The sequence below is a fragment of the Vicia villosa genome, linkage group LG3, assembly GCF_029867415.1.
Source record: "Vicia villosa cultivar HV-30 ecotype Madison, WI linkage group LG3, Vvil1.0, whole genome shotgun sequence".
NCBI lineage: Eukaryota > Viridiplantae > Streptophyta > Magnoliopsida > Fabales > Fabaceae > Vicia > Vicia villosa.
In genome coordinates, this window is record NC_081182.1 from 127,232,275 (window position 1) to 127,254,309 (window position 22,035).

Below are 22,035 nucleotides of genomic sequence, written 5' to 3' on the forward strand. Positions count from 1 at the left end.
TGAGCCGAAGATGGAGTTTTATCGAATTCTTTGAGTTGTACTCACAAAATTCTGCACAGTCGCGCCCGATGAATCGGCGTTTCTCGTCATTCCAACGCGCGTAATTTCTTCAACGCTTATCGGATTGAGACGATTCTCGCGGCTACGAGTTACAAAGTTAGTCATCTTCAAGTGGGCGTTAGTCTCGTCTCAAAATTTCGCGTTGAATCACATTTCCTCGAAAACGAGCCAAAAAGAGATACTTAAGGGCGTTTTGGACATTTCACCACTCACACTATATAAACTATTTCTCTTCACATTCTCTCATAACTTCAGTTCACCCAAAATATCAAAAAAACTTTGTCTCAATTCTTTCTCAATTCCCTTGGATCAAAACCACAAATTCTATAAAACTTTCATCAATATTCATCAACTTTCTTCAAGATCAAGAACAACATGGATTGAAGATCAGGATTTCAAGTTCAAACGTGTTCTTCTTCCCTCAACATCTCGCGTGTGCCACTCTCCTCTCCCTTTGGGATTTGATTTTCGACTTCGCTTCGTGTTCACGCTCGTTTCACGTTCGTGTTCGCGCGTCGGTTTAGATCTTCATCCGGTAAGCTTTCGGATCTTGAATTAAGTGTTTAATTGTTTATCATTATGTGAATTCGAATCTAGATTCGTGTTTTGTTGTTGATTAATGTTGATTGATGATGATTGATCGGTGAGTTTGCATGTTGATTAATCAAATTGATAGTGATCAAGTGAATTTTGGTTAGATCTAATGATGGTTGTATATAATGGATAATGGATAATGGTTGATGATGAATTGTGACATTCGTGCTTTGGATCTATGAATTGTTGGTGGTTTTGTGTGCTTAATTGTCAAAATACATGTTGTAACTTGTGGTGCACTCAAGGTGTTTGTACAAATGCATGTGATAACTTGTTACTTGATAATTGCCTTGCTAAATGCTTGAATAATGACTTGAGCTTGTTGTGTAACTGGATTACTTGTGCATGTGTTAATTCTTGTGGCTTTGTTGCATTAATGCGATCATTGGTGATGATATTCGAATGTCTAAATTGGTTGACACATCGCACTTAATATAATTGTTGGCATTAGGTTCATTTGATTGGTGGATCCATAGCTCTCATTCCATAAGATGTTACATGGGGCTTAATTGTGAAATCAATACATGTTTGGTTTTGTTGATTTGGTGTTCAATGCTTGTTTGCTTGTCGCTTGTAATGTGCTTCGCGTCGATGTTTGCCTTGGATATTCTTATATGCTTGCTATTGCTAATTGCCTTGATTTTGTGCCTTGTGTTCATACATGTTTCATTGTGCATTGCATATATTTTTTATGGCTCTTCATGGCATGTGGGTTTTGGCATTGACTTGGATTGAGTGGGAGTGGCTCCCAAGCTTTCAAAATTGATAAAAAGTGGTTTTCATATAGTGGAATCCGGTTCCCAGAGCGGAGGAACCGTTTCCACTCAATCTAAGGAAGTTTGGAAGTGGGCAGCGTGGTTTTGAACCTGGTTCCAAGTTTGGGGGAACCGGTTCCTATTGGTTTGATGCGCTTTGGGAGCTGGCAGGGGGTTCTGGAACCCGATTCCCAATTTGGGGGAACTGATTCCTACTTGCTTTGTTTGGGTTTGTGACTTGGGCAGAATGCCCTGGAACCCGGTTCCCAGTCTGGGGGAATTGGTTCCTGTGTGTGCTTTTGTGCTGCAACCCGGGTTCCCATATAGGGGAACCGATTCCCTTACCTGTTTTTGCCCTCTTCTTTTCTAACTTCAATCTTGCATAACTTTTTGTCTATGGCGGGACCGCTTTTCTACCATTCGGCCAGTGTGGGTGGTCTTGTTTGCTTTACGAGCGGAGCTCGTTTGTGTGATATACTTGTTTGCATGCGCTTTTCCCCGTAGGTTGATAGGCTAGTTTAGACTTGTACCCTTGTGTCATACCCCAAAATTTGCCCTCCCATATTCCATTCACAATAATGCAAAGCTCAAGGTTCAGTCCCAAAGATCACTCACTCCAAAGTCCAAGATGATCCATAGTCAACTGGTTTGACCTAAAAAATTCAACCATCACCAGAGCATAGTCAAAGCTTCCCAATTTTGGTCAACATCTAGTATGTGAAGTACAACCATCATTTGATCAAAGATTGATCATGATTCCATTAATAGAAACTCAGAGATGAACAAATACACAAAGGTTCAAATTAGGGTTTCTTAGGAGAAAGTCAACCCAACTTTGACTGGGCATAACTTTCACATGGAACATCAAAAATTCCCCACTCAAAGCCTATGTTGAAGGAAATTGGATTATCTACAAATTTGTCTCTCACAAGCCAGGGCTAGAAATGATTCATTTGAGAGATACAGTGCAAAAGATTACAGGTCCTTTTCAGGCATCCTCCAAAAGCAGTTTTTTGTCAAAGAGGATATGATCAAGATAAAAGCCCCAAATGAAAAATATGTTCCAAAGTGGCTTGTAGAGGATCTCTTGAGGTTTCCAAAAAGTATTAGAACTCCCTCATAGCTTAAAAATTGAGTGAGATGTGATCGATCAAAGTCGGGTGATTTTTGAGGACCAAATGTGAAAAAAGAAGTTTCAAATTGAGAAATTTTACAAATGGGCCCATGTTTTACAACTCAAACTCGATCCACAAGTTACCCAAACCCCATGCCACAAATTTTACTTTCTATTTAATTAATATATAATTTTATTTCATTTTTTAGTGATTTAAAATAAGTTAATTAAAAGAAAATCAAATATTTTGTTGGAAAATATATTTTGGTGATTTCCAATTAATATTAATGACAAAATATATGGCAATTTTCGTGACAATTGGATGGAGAAAGAATAAGTGAGGTTTTGGCCAAAATAGAAAGATTATATTCAAAGAAAAAGTCAGTTTCCACAAACTTGGAAAGATTGGATTCAAGGACCTTGGGCATTGTTTTTTAACCTAATTATGTTCTTCTATAAGTACTAAACACAAGCCAATGGAATAGGGGACGCAACTCTGGCCAGAGAGGCACTTGCAAGAACACAAAAATTTCCAAGAAAAGTGGATTTCGGTTTCAAGGATTTAGGGAGTTTCAAAGAGGTTTAAGCATTGATACACGTTCCTTGGAGAATTCTGGACGTATTAGGATCGTCACGCCTCATCAACACTCCCAGATTATTCTCCCATAAGCCAAGGTAAGTCGTTGCAGAACTTGTTTCGATCGGCATGATATATGCATCGTTGTGATGTTTTGATTGTGTGTTATGGTTTTAATGAATGCTATGAACGTTTACTGAAATCCAATTTGATTTCTGGGCGCGTTTGGGGTGAATCACCATTGTTGACGAGTTAAGGTTTAGGGTTTGCCAATTAGGGGTTTTCTATAAGAGCAAAATTAGGTCACAATAAGCGCGTGGTTGGGTTCGCGTGAGCATTACGAGGAGATTGGGGGTGGTGCGAAAGATTTATATCCATCCATGCCCTATTCGCTATTTCCCAGGTATACTGGCTACGAAACAATTCGCAGCAATTTCGTAGGAAATTCTACAGGTCTTTTGCAGCTCTGATGGGGACGATGACTAGGTGTCCTCACGGTATTGGCGAATTTGAATTTCGCGCGCGTTACCATGTGTCTGTTTGTTTCTTTTATTTATTTCATTCAGGATGTTTTGTTAACACATCAGCGACACAGCTGAGTTGGTAAGCGCGTTTGGGGGTTATGCCAAGGGTCCAGGGTTCGATCCCTGGCCCATGCTATTATTTTTCTTAGATTTCTAATTCTTGATCCTGCGCAGCCACCCCTCTATAGCTCACCATACGACCTCAAGATCTGACCCTCAATTTCCCACTAACCTAGATCTAACACCCCAGATTGAATCCCCATATTATGATCCCTCAAGCCAACTATATTAAATCAAAATATCTAACTAACTTATTTATTTTAATTAATTTAAATATTTTGGTTAATCACATTTAACATTTATTTGTATAATAATTTATTTTTATAAATAAGTTAATATATATTATAAAATGTTAAATTTCTAATTTATTGATTCGTTTCGATTAAATCCATTAATCGTGATGGGCGATAATCGATTTTCCTAAATAATTATTTAATTAAAATGTAAATAATTTCTATTTAGTTAAATGGTTGCAACTATTTTATTAGTTGTGATGATTAACTTTCCTATTTTTTTTCTAAATTCCAATTTGTTATTATTTGTAATCGTGTTAATCGGTTATGAGGGGTAACAATACAAAATAAAATTCACAAAAAATAATAAAACACAATAATTCATTATTAGTGATAATCGAATCAATCGATTTGAATTGGTAATGGTACAAAACCCCTAATCTTTTGACTATGGTGATCAAACCTATTGATCATTGCGGTTAATTGTGCCCAAATCAGGGTTGTACGCCTAGAACATCTAAAACAACTTCAAAACCCTTTTCAAACATCTTTCAAACTTCAAGTTCAAAATACAGATTTTTATCTACGATAGGCTATTCAAAGCCTTCAAAACCTTCAAATCAAATTTCAAACCTTAAGGGCGTACAACCCGCCCCCCGAACTACGTAGACTCTGATCCTCCATAAGGAGGTACGTAGGCACTTGGCAACAAGGCGAGTCCCCCTCTTCCAAACTCTAATCATGTTCATATAATTAGCCTTTCAACTCTATTAATTGTCTGTCATCTTTATTTATAAACCTTGTCATAAATCTTTATCTTTGAATGTTAGCCTTTAGGAAAGGGTTAAGGGTGCCTAACACCTTCCCTCGACCTGAATATAGTATCTTACCCTGATCTCTATATTGCGTAGGGTTTCCTATTCGCCCTTCAGAAATGGTGGCGACTCTCTAAATTCTAAATTTTTAGGGCAGGTTGCTACAGCTGGCGACTCTGCTGGGGACCACTTAAATGGTGAATACTATACTCCTATAGGTTTTAGGTTTTGGCAGGGTTTAGGTTTGACAACTTTTTAGGGTTTGGCTAATTCGCCTTTTTAGGGTTTGTAATTTTTTTTTTTTTTTTAAAAATTTGTTTATTTGTTTTTTATCTAAAAAATATTTAATTGTTTATAATATGTTTATATTTAATTGTTTATGTTAATATATTTATATTTAATTGCCTAATTGTCATATTTTTATATGCACTGCTGACATATTATGTTGTGTTAAACCCTAAGTGTGGGAGTTAACTTTGAGATCAATAGGGGAGTATGAATCGCCTACGAGTCTCACTGATAACTCCACTCGGAGTGGGTTGGGTATTCGGAAAGGTCCAAAACGAAGCTTGACTTTGTGGAGGGCTGGACTGGATACTTAGCTGATCTCTCCGAGAACCTACCCCAAAAATTCGAACCTCATGGATAAAATGAGTTGTTCTAAAATCCGAAGAGACAAAAAGTCTCGGAGGCTACGAACGACCCCATGAGACCTTCTAGAACCCCCTATAAAAGGGTTGGCTCCCAAGAGCCGCTACGTCGAACCTATGAACCTGGATTTCTTGAAATATTATGATATGATTTGCATTTTTGCCTTATATGATTTGTTTTTGTTATGTTTGTCTGTTGCTACATCTTTGTGTTTTCATGCATCATTCCTCATCTGCATTCTTGCATCACTTATCCAAAAAGAAAAAAATTATCCATAGACATGGGCAAAGACATCAATACAAACAAAGCATATCATGCATGGCATACACATCATTTTCATGACATTAAGAGAAAATTCCTCTTCTATCTCCAGAACAAGGGACCATTGGGAAGGATAACCTAACATCCCGACCATATTATCCAACAAGATTTCAGCAGAAGAGATCAATGGATCAGCAAAAGCAACAGGGTGGCCAACGCACCTGGAGGTCCAAGCCAAAATGATCATTCACTCCGTTGTATATGCCATTGTCTTAAGCTTTGCAACGTTTGCTCAGTCAGAACTTGGTAACTCTACTACATCCATACTCAGCTCCAATTATTCCCCGCTCCCGGGTACAAACATCATGCTAGGTGCGCTTATCATTCAGACAGTCCTGGTCATGATACAGAGGATTGTGGGCCGTTAAAGCACAAGATCCAAGATTTGATTGAAGAAGGGCTCATTGAGTTCGAAGATCCTCACAAGTCCAGTGCCATAGGTGGCTAGAAAGAGGATTTCTTAGATCATTAGTTTTGTTTTCATTCGCAATTTCTTTCCGTTTGTTTAAACATTAGTCTTATGACATATGCTGTGTACTTTACAATAATCATTAATGCATTGCTTACGTTTGTCTTGATTTATTCCTAGTGTTCTCACTATATTTAAAACTGTGTTTCTACTCGGTTTTCTCATTTGTGATATTCAACTCTCGTTAAGAGTCGTACACCTTTAGAGGGAGAATGACGAAAACGATACCATAATTTCATACACTACGCTTTCGAACAGACCGTGTTGACGATGTACAGGCATTGTTTCAATTCCTAAATAACGGAGATATAAGGATGTTAATCCCTTGTCAACCCCTTTGAGCCTAAAGAAGTAGGAGTTTTCCTTCATATAAAATAAAACCCTTAATACATAACCTGGGGTAGGGTAGTTGCTCAGTTAACTTAATTATTCCAAGTTGTTCCTTTGAACATAATCGCCGATGGTTCCCCATCATCATTAAGTCCGGCAGTCAATATCCTCAAAGAAAAAGAAAGCAATGCAAGAGCCTGCTAAGTCAAAACCTATTAAGGAGACTTAGGCAAAATTGGGGCATCCCGCTGACTGTAGTTTTAAAACAAACAGTTCAGAAAAAGATAGGGATAACAAAGTCAAAAAAAAGGTTACTATGTACCTTCGACAAAAGGAAAATACTACAAAAAAGGAGAATGACTGCCTTTGCAGATAAACCTTTGGTTTTTGAACCATCACAAATGTCAATGTCACAATTCCCAAATTCTTTTGGAGACTAAATGCATAGCTAACTGAGCATAGGACTGGAGAACATCACGAAGATTGGGATGGGTACAAATAAACTTTGAGCCTCTATCTTTTGTTTCTTTAAACCGTGAACCAGGCCACGTTACAACCTTTAAAAAGTCCTAACTGAAGCATGGTTAGTTCGAAAGCATATCGTTACCAAAGGTATCCCGACTCCTTAAGGTCTACTATAACTCTTGAGTTGATATCACTTTCTTAAAAAAAAAACTTTGTTTTACTCAAAAAAATGTTTTCAAACTTTCAAGACAGACGTATGCATTTGCATTTCATTATAAAGTACACTTGTCTATATAGATTTAAATGTTAACATCAGGGAGAAGTTGCATGGGGCATGGCTAATGGCTAAAAATCCTACCGACTGACGAAGTAGCTTTAAAAACTCGTCAAAAGAAGAAACATCTCTTACACATGACTGAGATAGCTAAGGTGTACACGGGGCATAACCCGTCATTATCCCATTTACATGGGGCAATCTGATCAAGATCCATAGAATCTCTCAAAGACGCTGAATAGCCCATGGGGCAAGTCCATCACCTGGGGGCATGTCGCAAAGGTCACTCAGTATCAGATGATGTCAATGCCAGTCTCACATCCTTTCCAGGAACCTTTATAGGATACTTCTCAATCTGTCCATATATTCTTCTTTAAGACATGTTCAAATACTTCTCACCCTTTTTAGGAGCCTTTTTCATACAGCCTTTTAAAGACCCACCTTCTTATCCTTTCTATTTCCAAACCCTTGCAAACAGTCTTCTCTAAGACATATTCCTTTCCAAGAACCTTTTCTAGGTAATCTTCTGTAAGACATCCCTTAACTTTTTCAGTTAATCTTTTTAGACATGTTCAAAACTTCTCTTATGCTTCCAAGAACCTTATCAAACTTTGTTTAAAGTATCGAGTTTTCTCTAAGACAGTTCACCATCCTTTCTAGGGTGATCTTCTTCAAGATGTTTTTCCTAAGTTTTGTTTAAAACCCCACATTCCTTAAAACAGTCTTTATCCTCTATAGGAATATTTTTGACCCTCTGCACAAACACATCCCTTTGAGCTTTATTTAAAGCGCAATCTTGTTTAAGACAATTTCCCATTCTTCCCAAGGACCTCTTCAGGTAGTCTTATAGAAGACATCATCTCATTCTGAGTACTCAGCAAATCACTGTCCGTCAGGCGCAACCGAAATGCATGACTCATTCTGAAAAGCATCTGCTTCGCATTCAAATCAACACTTAGCATCAAGGAGACCTCAAAATTGGTCTAATCAAAGACGATCATTCTTGATAAAGACTCTTGAATGGGGAAACCACATCCAGGGGGTTTTCCTAAAACAGGGGCATACAATCAAGAATCCTATTGACTAGGGGCATATCATTCAAGAATTCAAACACTGGGGCAATGCATGTCAGGCAAGACATGGTAAAATTCGAGTTCTCTCTAAAGGTCTTTCATTCAGATTAAGGGGCAAGTCTCACTAGTATCACACAAGGAGCATTGTTGCGTAATTGATCTTCCCATGCCTGTACTATTTACGTCCCGCAGTGTGGGATAGGCATACATGCATAATTCTCATTTATTTTGAGAATCTCATTACATGACACATGCATCATAACATTGCATACAACTAACGCTGCCTTTTCAGGTCACTTCATATTCAAAAGGATGTTATCATCCAATTACAGTGCAAATACGATCGTATCAACGATTTAATCTCAACGCGCACAGATACAATTCTAATACCTCATTCCAAGTCTTTCTTCAAAGACAATCCAGAAGCAATCAAAGAATTTCTTACCTCTCCAGGTAGTCTTGTCCAAGACAATTATCCTAACCTTTCCAAGCAGTCTTGTTTAAGACGTATCCTAACCTTTCTAGGCAATCTTGTTTAAGATGTATCCTGTCCTTTCTAGGTAGTTTTGTCTAAAACATTTCATGTCCTTTATAGGAACCTTTCTAGGTAGTTTTGTTTAAAACGTTCCATGTCCTTTATAGGAACCTTTCTAGGTAGTTTTATTTAAAACGTCTTATGTCCTTTACAGGAACCTTTCTAGGTAGTTTTGTCTAAAACATTTCATGTCCTTTATAGGAACCTTTCTAGGTAGTTTTGTTTAAAACGTCTTATGTCCTTTATAGGAATCTTTCTAGGTAGTTTTGTTTAAAACGTATCATATCCTTTATAGGAGCCTTTCTAGGTAGTTTTGTTTAAAACATTCCACGCCCTCTATAGGAATCTTTCTAGATAGTTTTGTTTAAAACGTATCGTATCCTTTATAGGAATCTTTCTAGATAGTTTTGTTTAAAACATATTGCTCCCTTTATAGGAATCTTTCTAGGTAGTTTTGTTTAAAACGTATCATATCCTTTATAGGAACCTTTCTAGGTAGTTTTGTTTAAAACATTCCATGCCCTCCATAGGAATCTTTCTAGATAGTTTTGTTTAAAACGTATCGTATCCTTTATAGGAATCTTTATAGGGAGTTTTGTTTAAAACATTTCATATCCTTTATAGGAACCTTTCTAGGCAGTTTTGTTTAAAATATCTCGCATCCTCTATAGGAACCTTTCTAGGCAGTTTTGTTTAAAACGCTTTCAAATCCTCTCTAAAGACCTCTTCAGGTAGTCTTCTTTAAGACATTCTTTTTCCAAAAACCCTCTTCAGGTAGTCTTCTTCAAGACATTCATTTTCTGAGGACCTTTCCAGGTAGTCTTTTCTGAGACAAGCATCGTCATTTCAAAAAAAAACCTTGCCAGGTGGTCTTCTTGAAGACAAATTTTCATATCCATCCCAGAAACCTCTTCAGGTAGTCTTATGTAAGACGATACTTCTTCTCTCCTCAAGATACAATCAAATAATCCAGGGCTGAAAAGCATATGCTTTAGACAAGTACCTTACCAGGCGAATGGATGGCATCTATAAGCCCATCTCCCGCAATTCTCCTTTCCTATGCAAGCAAATTTCAGGGCATTTTAGTGTCCAATCGTCTTCCACCTCTTCAGGTTCAATAAGATTGAACAGGGGCAGCTGTCATACCCCAAAATTTGCCCTCCCATATTCCATTCACAATAATGCAAAGCTCAAGGTTCAGTCCCAAAGATCACTCACTCCAAAGTCCAAGATGATCCATAGTCAACTGGTTTGACCTAAAAAAGTCAACCATCACCAGAGCATAGTCAAAGCTTCCCAATTTTGGTCAACATCTAGTATGTGAAGTACAACCATCATTTGATCAAAGATTGATCATGATTCCATTAATAGAAACTCAGAGATGAACAAATACACAAAGGTTCAAATTAGGGTTTCTTAGGAGAAAGTCAACCCAACTTTGACTGGGCATAACTTTCACATGGAACATCAAAAATTCCCCACTCAAATCCTATGTTGTAGGAAATTGGATTATCTACAAATTTGTCTCTCACAAGCCAGGGCTAGAAATGATTCATTTGAGAGATACAGTGCAAAAGATTACAGGTCCTTTTCAGGCATCCTCCAAAAGCAGTTTTTTGTCAAAGAGGATATGATCAAGATAAAAGCCCCAAATGAAAAATATGTTCCAAAGTGGCTTGTAGAGGACCTCTTGAGGTTTCCAAAAAGTATTAGAACTCCCTCATAGCTTAAAAATTGAGTGAGATGTGATCGATCAAAGTCGGGTGATTTTTGAGGACCAAATGTGAAAAAAGAAGTTTCAAATTGAGAAATTTTACAAATGGGCTCATGCTTTACAACTCAAACTCGATCCACAAGTTACCCAAACCCCATGCCACAAATTTTACTTTCTATTTAATTAATATATAATTTTATTTCATTTTTTAATGATTTAAAATAAGTTAATTAAAAGAAAATCAAATATTTTGTTGGAAAATATATTTTGGTGATTTCCAATTAATATTAATGACAAAATATATGGCAATTTTCGTGACAATTGGATGGAGAAAGAATAAGTGAGGTTTTGGCCAAAATAGAAAGATTATATTCAAAGAAAAAGTCAGTTTCCACAAACTTGGAAAGATTGGATTCAAGGACCTTGGGCATTGTTTTTTAACCTAATTATGTTCTTCTATAAGTACTAAACAAAAGCCAATGGAATAGGGGACGCAACTCTGGCCAAAGAGGCACTTGCAAGAACACAAAAATTTCCAAGAAAAGTGGATTTCGGTTTCAAGGATTTAGGGAGTTTCAAAGAGGTTTAAGCATTGATACACGTTCCTTGGAGAATTCTGGACGTATTAGGATCGTCACGCCTCATCAACACTCCCAGATTATTCTCCCATAAGCCAAGGTAAGTCGTTGCAGAACTTGTTTCGATCGGCATGATATATGCATCGTTGTGATGTTTTGATTGTGTGTTATGGTTTTAATGAATGCTATAAACGTTTACTGAAAGCCAATTTGATTTCTGGGCGCGTTTGGGGTGAATCACCATTGTTGCAGAGTTAAGGTGTAGGGTTTGCCAATTAGGGGTTTTCTATAAGAGCAAAATTAGGTCACAATAAGCGCGTGGTTGGGTTCGCGTGAGCATTACGAGGAGATTGGGGGTGGTGCGAAAGATTTATATCCATCCATGCCCTATTCGCTATTTCCCAGGTATACTGGCTACGAAACAATTCGCAGCAATTTCGTAGGAAATTCTACAGGTCTTTTGCAGCTCTGATGGGGACGATGACTAGGTGTCCTCACGGTATTGGCGAATTTGAATTTCGCGCGCGTTACCATGTGTCTGTTTGTTTCTTTTATTTATTTCATTCAGGATGTTTTGTTAACACATCAGCGACACAGCTGAGTTGGTAAGCGCGTTTGGGGGTTATGCCAAGGGTCCAGGGTTCGATCCCTGGCCCATGCTATTATTTTTCTTAGATTTCTAATTCTTGATCCTGCGCAGCCACCCCTCTATAGCTCACCATACGACCTCAAGATCTGACCCTCAATTTCCCACTAACCTAGATCTAACACCCCAGATTGAATCCCCATATTATGATCCCTCAAGCTAACCATATTAAATCAAAATCTCTAACTAACTTATTTATTTTAATTAATTTAAATATTTTGGTTAATCACATTTAACATTTATTTGTATAATAATTTATTTTTATAAATAAGTTAATATATATTATAAAATGTTAAATTTCTAATTTATTGATTCGTTTCGATTAAATCCATTAATCGTGATGGGCGATAATCGATTTTCCTAAATAATTATTTAATTAAAATGTAAATAATTTCTATTTAGTTAAATGGTTGCAACTATTTTATTAGTTGTGATGATTAACTTTCCTATTTTTTTTCTAAATTCCAATTTGTTATTATTTGTAATCGTGTTAATCGGTTATGAGGGGTAACAATACAAAATAAAATTCACAAAAAATAATAAAACACAATAATTCATTATTAGTGATAATCGAATCAATCGATTTGAATTGGTAATGGTACAAAACGCCTAATCTTTTGACTATGGTGATCAAACCTATTGATCATTGCGGTTAATTGTGCCCAAATCAGGGTTGTACGCCTAGAACATCTAAAACAACTTCAAAACCCTTTTCAAACATCTTTCAAACTTCAAGTTCAAAATACAGATTTTTATCTACGATAGGCTATTCAAAGCCTTCAAAACCTTCAAATCAAATTTCAAACCTTAAGGGCGTACAACCCGCCCCCCGAACTACGTAGACTCTGATCCTCCGTAAGGAGGTACGTAGGCACTTGGCAACAAGGCGAGTCCCCCTCTTCCAAACTCTAATCATGTTCATATAATTAGCCTTTCAACTCTATTAATTGTCTGACATCTTTCTTTATAAACCTTGTCATAAATCTTTATCTTTGAATGTTAGCCTTTAGGAAAGGGTTGAGGGTGCCTAACACCTTCCCTCGACCTGAATATAGTATCTTACCTTGATCTCTATACTGCGTAGGGTTTCCTATTCGCCCTTCAGAATAGGTGGCGACTCTCTAAATTCTAAATTTTTAGGGCAGGTTGCTACACCTTGTATGATAACATAGGTAGCAAGCTTTCCCCCTTAGCTTAGGTTTTCCTCATGCATTCTTTAAAACATAAACCACACTCTTTGATTTTCTTTTCTTAAGAGCTTGTTATTTCCGCTCCATTCCTAAGCCTAAACCTCCAAAGGTCGAGCAGTAAAGTTTGAATGTAACTTGTTCACCTAAAAAACACAACAAACAGAAACTAGTTAGACGAGCTACGGTATCTCTGATTCCTCAAAGAGGATACGTAGGCGGCGGGGTAGGGCCCGTGCGATTATAACTCTTTCTTTTCCCTACTTTTTGCATGCATTTAAGTTCAGATTAGGCGTAGATTGTTACACACCCATAGATTTAGACGCAGGCGTGGATACCATCGAGTACTATGGGCGCGAGGGGTGTTAATACCTTCCCCTCGCGTAACCGACTCCCTTACCCTTTTTCTCTGGTCGTGAGACCATTGTTTTGTTTCGTGGTTTGCTGGCATTCGCTTCCTTTTCAGGATAACTATGTTAGTGGCGACTCTGCTAATTTTCGTGGTAGCGACAGTATCTCCACTCACTCCCCTCAATCACAGTAGTGATTACAAACAAACATTAAACAAATTCAGAGAGAAGACACACTTCAAAAACACACCTTGATCTGCTTAAAAACGCCTTCATTCAAGAGACACACACTCGTGCTTAAAAGCTTAGAGTGACAATTAACAAACAACCTATTCCAATACAATCATCAAAAGACAATTGCTTAGAGTACAAGAGACAACTACAAAACTACGATTCTTCACAATTAACAAATACTCTCTCTATGTTCCAAATTAGGATTACAGTTTTCTTATATGCAGCTCTTGGGCCTTGGGATTTTCATGAATAAAATTAGGGTTAACCAAGTTAGCTTAATTTACACGCCATCTGGTTGTTACAGAATGTGCTGTCAGCGAAATCTTCTAGACGAAATATTCAGCACACAATAAAAGGTTTCCTAAATTGTAGATTGAGAGAAATTAGGAAACACATTAATAAAATATAACAGCCTCTACTGTCAGACAAGGATGTCATGACATCGGTCATGACATTCACTAACAGAACCTGTATTAGCTAAACACAAATGCAACCTGCATAACATAATATAAATCATGTCATGACATCAGTCAAGACATTAAACACCTAGGTATGTTTTACCACAAATACAACAAACATGAAAACATCTACACTTTATGTGCTAATGCATGCGAGAGAAGCAATATATAGATTACTCTCTGAAAGCAATACCGCATGAAAAGAAAAATAGGTCGCGATCTCGTCTTTACCAAGAATCACTAAGAATTCTCAAGGTATTAAGACTTTCAACGATCAAAAGGAAAAAAAGAGGAGAAGAAGAATAAAATACATAACATCAAATCAACTCACACTATCATTAATATCATTCATATAATATTATGGATTTGGTCATTTTCAAACCTATCAACATCCTAGAACCAATGATATTAATGAAGTGGAGGAAGAAAGAAGGCAAAGCAAGCTTAAAAAAGGCAAAAAAAACATTCTTCCTCACTGGAAATCGATTTACCTCTGTAGGAAATCGATTTCCTGAATGCAGACTTCAAATTTGGCGCAAAAACAAGGTGGAAATTGATTACTCTCTGTAGGAAATTGATTTTCCGTGCGCATTTTTCAAAAGAACAACATTAGGAAGCATAAAATCTTGTTTAAGCAAAACAACAAACACCTCATGATCTCATATATCAATGTGCACGAATTTTCCATCAAATCTTCACCAAATGTCACCAATATAGCATCAAAGATGCATCACACACAAGAAGAAAAGAATCACATTTTGGAATATGGAAAAAGTAATAGAAATTTACCATATCTTGTACAAAACTTGGATCTACTTCAATTCCACACAAACACAAGTCTTGATCTCTCAACAATTGAAGAAAAAAGAGAGATGGGTGATGGTTTAGCTCAAAGTTAGTGAGGTTCAAGATGTAACTCACTAACTTTATGAAAGAAAAAAGAGCTTTGAGTGAATTTGGTAGGGATGAGGAGAGAAATTGCAAGCGTTTATTTGGCTATTCAAGCTTGTAAAATGAAGAGGTGAAGGCCTCTATTTATAGAATTGGAGGTGGAGGTGTGGGCAATTTTGTCATTGTTCATTTGGTAATAAACTTGTGTTTAATTTGGTAAAGTGGGGTTAAAGTGAGGTTAATTAGAAAAATTAATTTGTGGTGAGGTGGAATATTGGTAAATGACAAAGAATAATCAAGAAAAATGTGTTTGGTGCCAAAATGATGTCATGCTCCCCTCTTTTTTTTTTTTAAATTTCGTCTCAGGAAATCGATTTCCCATATGGGTAAATCGATTTCAACAACCAAATTTTCAAAAATTCCTTTTCTTGCACTGTTTTGATTTTTGCCCGATCTCTTACCTGTAAAATACAAACAAAGGAAACAAAAGGCATAGTTTTGGATTTTGGGTAGTGTAAACAAATTAAACAAATATAAATGCTTGGTGGTTCCCCTAAGACACAAAGTGAGTATAAAAGATGAAACCTCAAGATTGTGATCTTGTTTGATGAAATGCAAATGATATATGATCTTAGGGTCAAAAATTGGGGTATGACAATAATAATTAGGTTTAACTAGGAGTTCCTTTTAAAAACATTCTCTGTCGTTATTTATACTCCCGGAACTCTTCTCAGCCTTCATCTCTTCATTATCTCTCCTTAATCCAAAATACATCCTTTCAATCCATCTCCTGCTCCTCTTCAACCGTCTTCCTTCTTCAAAATGGATTTCCTACCATACCTCCTTATCCTCAAAGAAAATTACATATGTCCCATTCAAAGTAGTGAGTTTATCAGGGAAAGTTTAAAAAAGCAAGGGGGGTCTAACTATGTTGCTCTTCTTCATGGAATGGTCTTTCCAAACCTTGTAAAAACCTTCTAGAAGGAAGCCTCTGTCAGTAATGACAATCGCAGCATCTCGGCCAAAATTCATGGCATCCCCTTTGTCATCTCCGAAGAATCAATTGCTGAAACAATTGGTTATCTGGCTAACCCATCTACTATGTGTCCTGATATGTTTGATCAATGGAATGTTACTAACCTTGTCACTAACAGTGTAGCCAGACACGTCTTCAACAAAGTAGACTTCCGTTCCCCTCTAAGACAAATTATGTTCAAATTTGTCCTATCAAACTTAACACCCAGGGGACTTTTTCATCATCTTGTGTCAAGCAGAGGTCGCTTCATGATTCATTGGCTTGAAAATAGTCGACCACTAAATCTTCCTGTAATCATCTTCCATTAGTTAAGGGAATCACTTATAGCTTTTAAGTGTGGCCAGAGTTTCCACATTCCTCATGGAAGATTTTTATCTGCTCTGTTCGTTTCTGCCGAATTAGTTCAGATTATTCAAAATGCAGAGTTTGAGAAAAGTGATGACATTGTTATGGAAGAAGAGTGTTTACCATTCATTGCTTAGATTTCCATAATTTTATCTATTTGTAGTTTTTGGTTAAAGATTTTATCTATAATGAAAGTCTACGTTCCTGTTTAACTATTGTATATATTTTTTGCTAAAATGCCAGAATTATGAAAAAATAAACAGATAAAAGAATAGTTAATGGGTATACATTTAAAACAAGATAATTCTTCTGGTATTATAACATGTTGTGATATGCTGGTCATTATAACCTCTGAAAATTATTGAACATAATAAACTCTGACATAACTTAAGTGAAATTAAAAAATTATCTACTTGTGGCAAAAGCAATTCATAACTAAACATCATTCATGTTAGATCTTCTAAGAAAGACTTATGCTCTGACAAAACACCATCTTCTTAAAGAAATTAGCAAAATTAGAATATTACTCATAAGCCAGTAAAACACTGTCCTTTCAAATATACATCTCAGGGGGAGAAGAGTGTTAGAACTTAGGTGTAGCTGAATCAAAAACAAATAGGATCACCTAATCAGGGGGAGCCATAAAACAGAAAGTAATTAATAGGGGTATCTAGCTCAGGGGGAGAGTATATATCTCAAGAAAAAAAAGATTAGATCTTTGATTCATAAATCAGTTGCTTGATTGAACAGAGAATGCTTGATTGAACAGAGAAATTATTTCCAAAGGCTGATCGTACCCTCTTAAACGCTTTTTGATGGTAACAAAAAGGGGGAGAGAAGTAAAGAAAAGATTAGACTTTGATGAAAATTTCTTTTAGATTTGTTAGACACCAGATGAAAATTAAAGTTGTTTGATTGAACATGAAAAATGAGATGAAGTTTACTTGCTTCACTATTATCCTCTCATAAAATTGTTCCATCAAAACACATGGCTTTTGTCATCATCAAAAAGGGGGAGATTGTTAGAACAAGATTGAGAATCTATGTTCCGAATCTAGTTTTGATGATAACAAGCATATATTTTATGAGTGAAAATTTTATTACTAATGGTTTCATTTAGTATGCAGATACTATGTTATAAATCTTTTACAGGATTCATCAGAAAAAGAATACAACAACTACATCCAGAAGATTGACAAAGCTAAACATCATTAATCAAATGTTCTGACTAGGAATTTTTCAAACCAGTCAACATCAGCAAATCTGAAGTAAAGAAGCAATAATGAAGAACAAGACCATTCAGAAGAACAAGTAATATCAAGGCCTACATACAACAGTCTCAATCAAAAAGTACATCAGAAGCTGCAAGTAAGTAAACGAGAAAGATCAACTGCAAGAAGCTTTGTAAACATCAGAAGATCACACAAGTATGAAGATCAGAAGTTTTGAAGTTACAAGTTCTGAAGACACAATGCTGCGACATTTAAAATACAAACATCAGTTGAAGACATATGCAAACCAATGAAGAATATACAATTTGAGTCAAATACAAATAGCTTAGAATCTAAGGGAAGGCTGCTAGAAACATCATCACATGCAAAACAGTTGCAACGATTTAAAATGAACAACTCCCAAGGTTGAAAGAAGAAGCAACCCACATGCAGCGCATTGGAAAGACAAGCTTAAGAAACACGTCATCCACTATAATCATCAGGTTGAAGATAAGGTTCTTCCAAGAACAACACTTTTCATAAAAGGCTCAATCTAGACGAAGCATTCAAAGCAATATTCAAACAAATCTCAACGGCTAGATCCCAACGGTAACATACCAAGCTCTATAAATAGATCAAATTCCAGACTTGAAGGCATGTATGCTGAAATGCATCTGAGTATGCATCTAGAGTGAGCATCAGAGTATGTATCTAGGATAAATCTACTGAGAGTAGAAATATGAGAGATCCTTAGAGAAAATCAGTAGAAGAAGCTGAGCATGAATAACATATAAGTATCTTCATGAACCCATGCATCAGAAAATCCACAAGAGGCAAAACATACTTAGTATGTGATAATCCACTATGTTGTGAGATACAACCATATGCCTAATATAAGTTAAAGAAGAAATATTTGCTGTTAAGCAGTATTCTCCACTCGAGTTATCAGAAGTTCACTGATACTTGATCAATTCATACATTGTTCACATTGAATGACTTGAGAAACTGAATACACTGAGTTGTTGCTCGATGAAGTGTTTCGTGTTTGCTTATGATTATTAAATGTGTTATCCGCTGTAACAAGCTTTATGATCATTAGTCAAGAAGAAGATGAAGATCTACTCATGAGAAGCACTCAAGATGATAGATGATGCTCCATATCTGTATAAGTAGATAAGAAGAAGATGGTCTTACAAGAAGGAATTAATTTCAAAAGCGGAAGCTCTAATCTCCTTACTCAGATAAGAGAAGACCAAATCACAAGAAGCAATCAACATAGAGTTGTTGCTCTAAATATACTTAGGAGAAAGAAGAAGTGCAGATCAAATCAGAAGCAATCAACAATAGAGATGTTGCTCTAAATCAGTTTACGAAGATTTGAAGATGAAGATCATGACAAGAAGCCTTCAACACAAGGACGTTGTCTCTTAATATGCTTTTTAGAAAATGAAGAAGATCTCATCCAGAAGTTCAAGGATAGAAGACCACATGAATATGTATAGTTCTTGTTATTAATTGTAAAACACATAGAGTTGTTGCTCGTGATTTGTTATATCTTAGGAATCTTCTGATTGAATGTTTAGGCTCCAGAAGTGACTTCTAATTAGTGAGTCGTAAACATACAATTTGAGAATAGGAGACCATCTGCTTAATTAAGAAGCACACCGATTATCTCTAGAAGATAGATGAACGTTATATCCTGCTAGGATCCCTGAACGGTTCATTATCAGAAGTTAGTCACAGTAGTTGGTTGTGCATGAGTCAGTCACAGTAGGTAGCTGTGCAGGTTACTAGTGTGATGAACGTTATATCCTAATGGGAACACTAAATAGTCCAGTCAACTAGGGGTTATTCACTCGCGGGTAGCTTGTGCAAGGTTCCTAAGTCAATGGACATTATATCTCGCGGAGATCACTGAACGTGTCATTGTCCAGATGGTTAGTCACATCAGTTGGATGTGCTGGTTGTTAGTCACGATGGAGGATCGTGCAGTTGTAATCATGATTTGGTTATAGAGGATTAATACATCTGTTGAGAGGCAAATCAGCTAAAGAAGGTGGACTGGAGGTAGCCTTAGTTAGAAGGTGTACCAGGATAAAAATAAACGTGCCTTTTACTTTTTGCACATGTCATTTTAACTTAGAACTTCCAAGATTTAATCTGCAGAACTGTACTGAACAAGTCATAAGTTCTGATATCCTTAAGATGTTAAAATGAAAATCTTATTGGTTATGTAGTTATACATTATTATGCTTCCGCAACATTGAAGAATAATCCAATAGATGATTAAGTGAAAGAAAAGACATTAAAGAAAAGGAAAGAGAATTTTAAAGTGATAAAGAACACAAATCAATCCCTCCCTTTCTTGTGTTTTTCTAAACCTTTAGTATTAATCCCTCATGATTAAGAGTGGATTAGGTTAGGGACTTGATTAAGTCACCTACCATGGATTTCACTTGCATTTATCTCTTTGCCCATCTTTTACCTAATGCTTGCCATGTTCCCTTAGGACAATGACTTAAATCTTCATCAAGATTAGTCACATAGAACAACTTAGGTTAGATTCTATGCATGTTAACATAGGTAGAGATTCCCTTATCCTTGATCCTAGGGCCATTAGTATGATAATACTAGGATAGTTAGAGGAATAGGTTCCCTTGTGCATAAAGACCAAAATCAATAAAACACAATAAAACATTAATAAAGGTTGAAAATAATAAAAAGGGAATGGAAACTCTCGTCCTTCTTGTTTAAGGGGATCACTTGAGTGGAAGTTCCCAATCATAAAAAACACAAACCTAGAGTAGATCGAACCTTCCTTGTTTAAGGGAGTCACTCGAAACACTCGCCATACTTTTCTTTTGCTTTTAAGAGCATGTTACTTCCGCTTCATTCCCAGCTTAAGTCTCCAAAGGTCGAGCAGCGGAGTATGATGTAACTGTTCACTAAAAAATACCAACAAAAAATAAAAAACATAGAAAATCTTGAGCAGAACTACCGTGCTCTGATTCTTCTTAAGAGGATACGTAGGCATAGAGGCAACTCTAGCAAGCACAATAATTATTAAAAAACTCTAAGTTAATCATGCATTGCATTCCCTTATAGTAGGAAGTAAATAACAATAGATACACCCTTTAGATAGAAATAAACATAGGTGGATACCGTCGAGTACGACGGACGTGAGGGGTGCTAGCACCTTCCCCTTGCGTACCCGACTCCCGTACCTATTTTCTCTGGTCGTAATACTTTGTTCTTATTCGTTGCTAGGTGTTTTGATATTCCTTTCCCTCGATGGGATAAATATATTAGTGGTGACTCTGGTCCATTTTTTCGTGGTAACGACAATATCTTCCTATTTGCATTGCATTCTACCTGCGGTTTTATTTTTCTACATCATATTCTTGACTATCTGGATTTCCATTTGGTGTGTTGGGTGTTACAAGAGGTATTTGGCCCAATACCCAGGCTATGTGTGAACCATAGGAACACTAGGATAAAGTGGGGACATGATTCACTCTAAGGTGTACGTCTCAAGGGATGAATCATATGTACCGCGAGCAGAGTAGTGGTTTCAAATGGAGGTATTATCGTTACCTGCATCCGTGTTGCGATGGCAATTACTTTTAGGCATACCGTATAATGCGTTTATCGACCTTACCTTGGCCTAGATTACACCCGTGAGTTGGGGCGGGAATGATTATCTTACTGGTACAGGTACTGTTGGTGACCGTGTTCTTGTTGGTGACTATATGTTCTAGTTCCGATGGTAACTTGTTCCGTTGGTGACTTGTGGTTTGTATGGTGGTCCGAAATTGCGTCGAACTTTAGAACCTGTGTCGTGTGATTTCTCGGCATCCCAGATATATCTAGTATTGTTGTTCCCACCATGTTACATCATTGCATATTTACTTTTGGTAATATGATGTAGAAAGAAACTAGCTTACATGTTCCTTCCATTTCCAAGGAATCATATCTTTAAGCCTTGTGCCGAGCTTTTCCATCTCTTGCTTGCTAAAAATTTAAATATGAGGATTACTTGGAATTAAATGAACATGTCAATGCACGCATATCCTGCATCTCATACATGTTATGCATAACAGGTGTTCAGGATTGAGGATTTCTTATTCAGACTTGGTACTATCGCCAGACTCACGGATTCGACTTGCCATTGTTGTGTGCTCAAAGATCGGTCATGGAACTTTATGGTGAGTTGACAGAGAAAAAGGTTCATTTGGGGTTGTTTACAAAGACATGTAAGTTATGACCCGTGCTCAAAGACTCTTAGGAAAGAAAATTCAGTACGACAAAATTGATTTTTTGTATCGCCTAATTTAATAGCACTTTTAAGAAAGTGCTATTAAAAAGGAAAAAACAGATCTATAATAGCACTTTATGGTCGAGAGCTATTATAGGATACATACAATATGATTTTGATAGCACTTTATAGAAAAACGCTATTATTTGACTTCACTAAATTAGCGCTTTGTTTAAAACGCTATAAATATTCTTCACTTAGATAGCACTTTTCTTAAAAT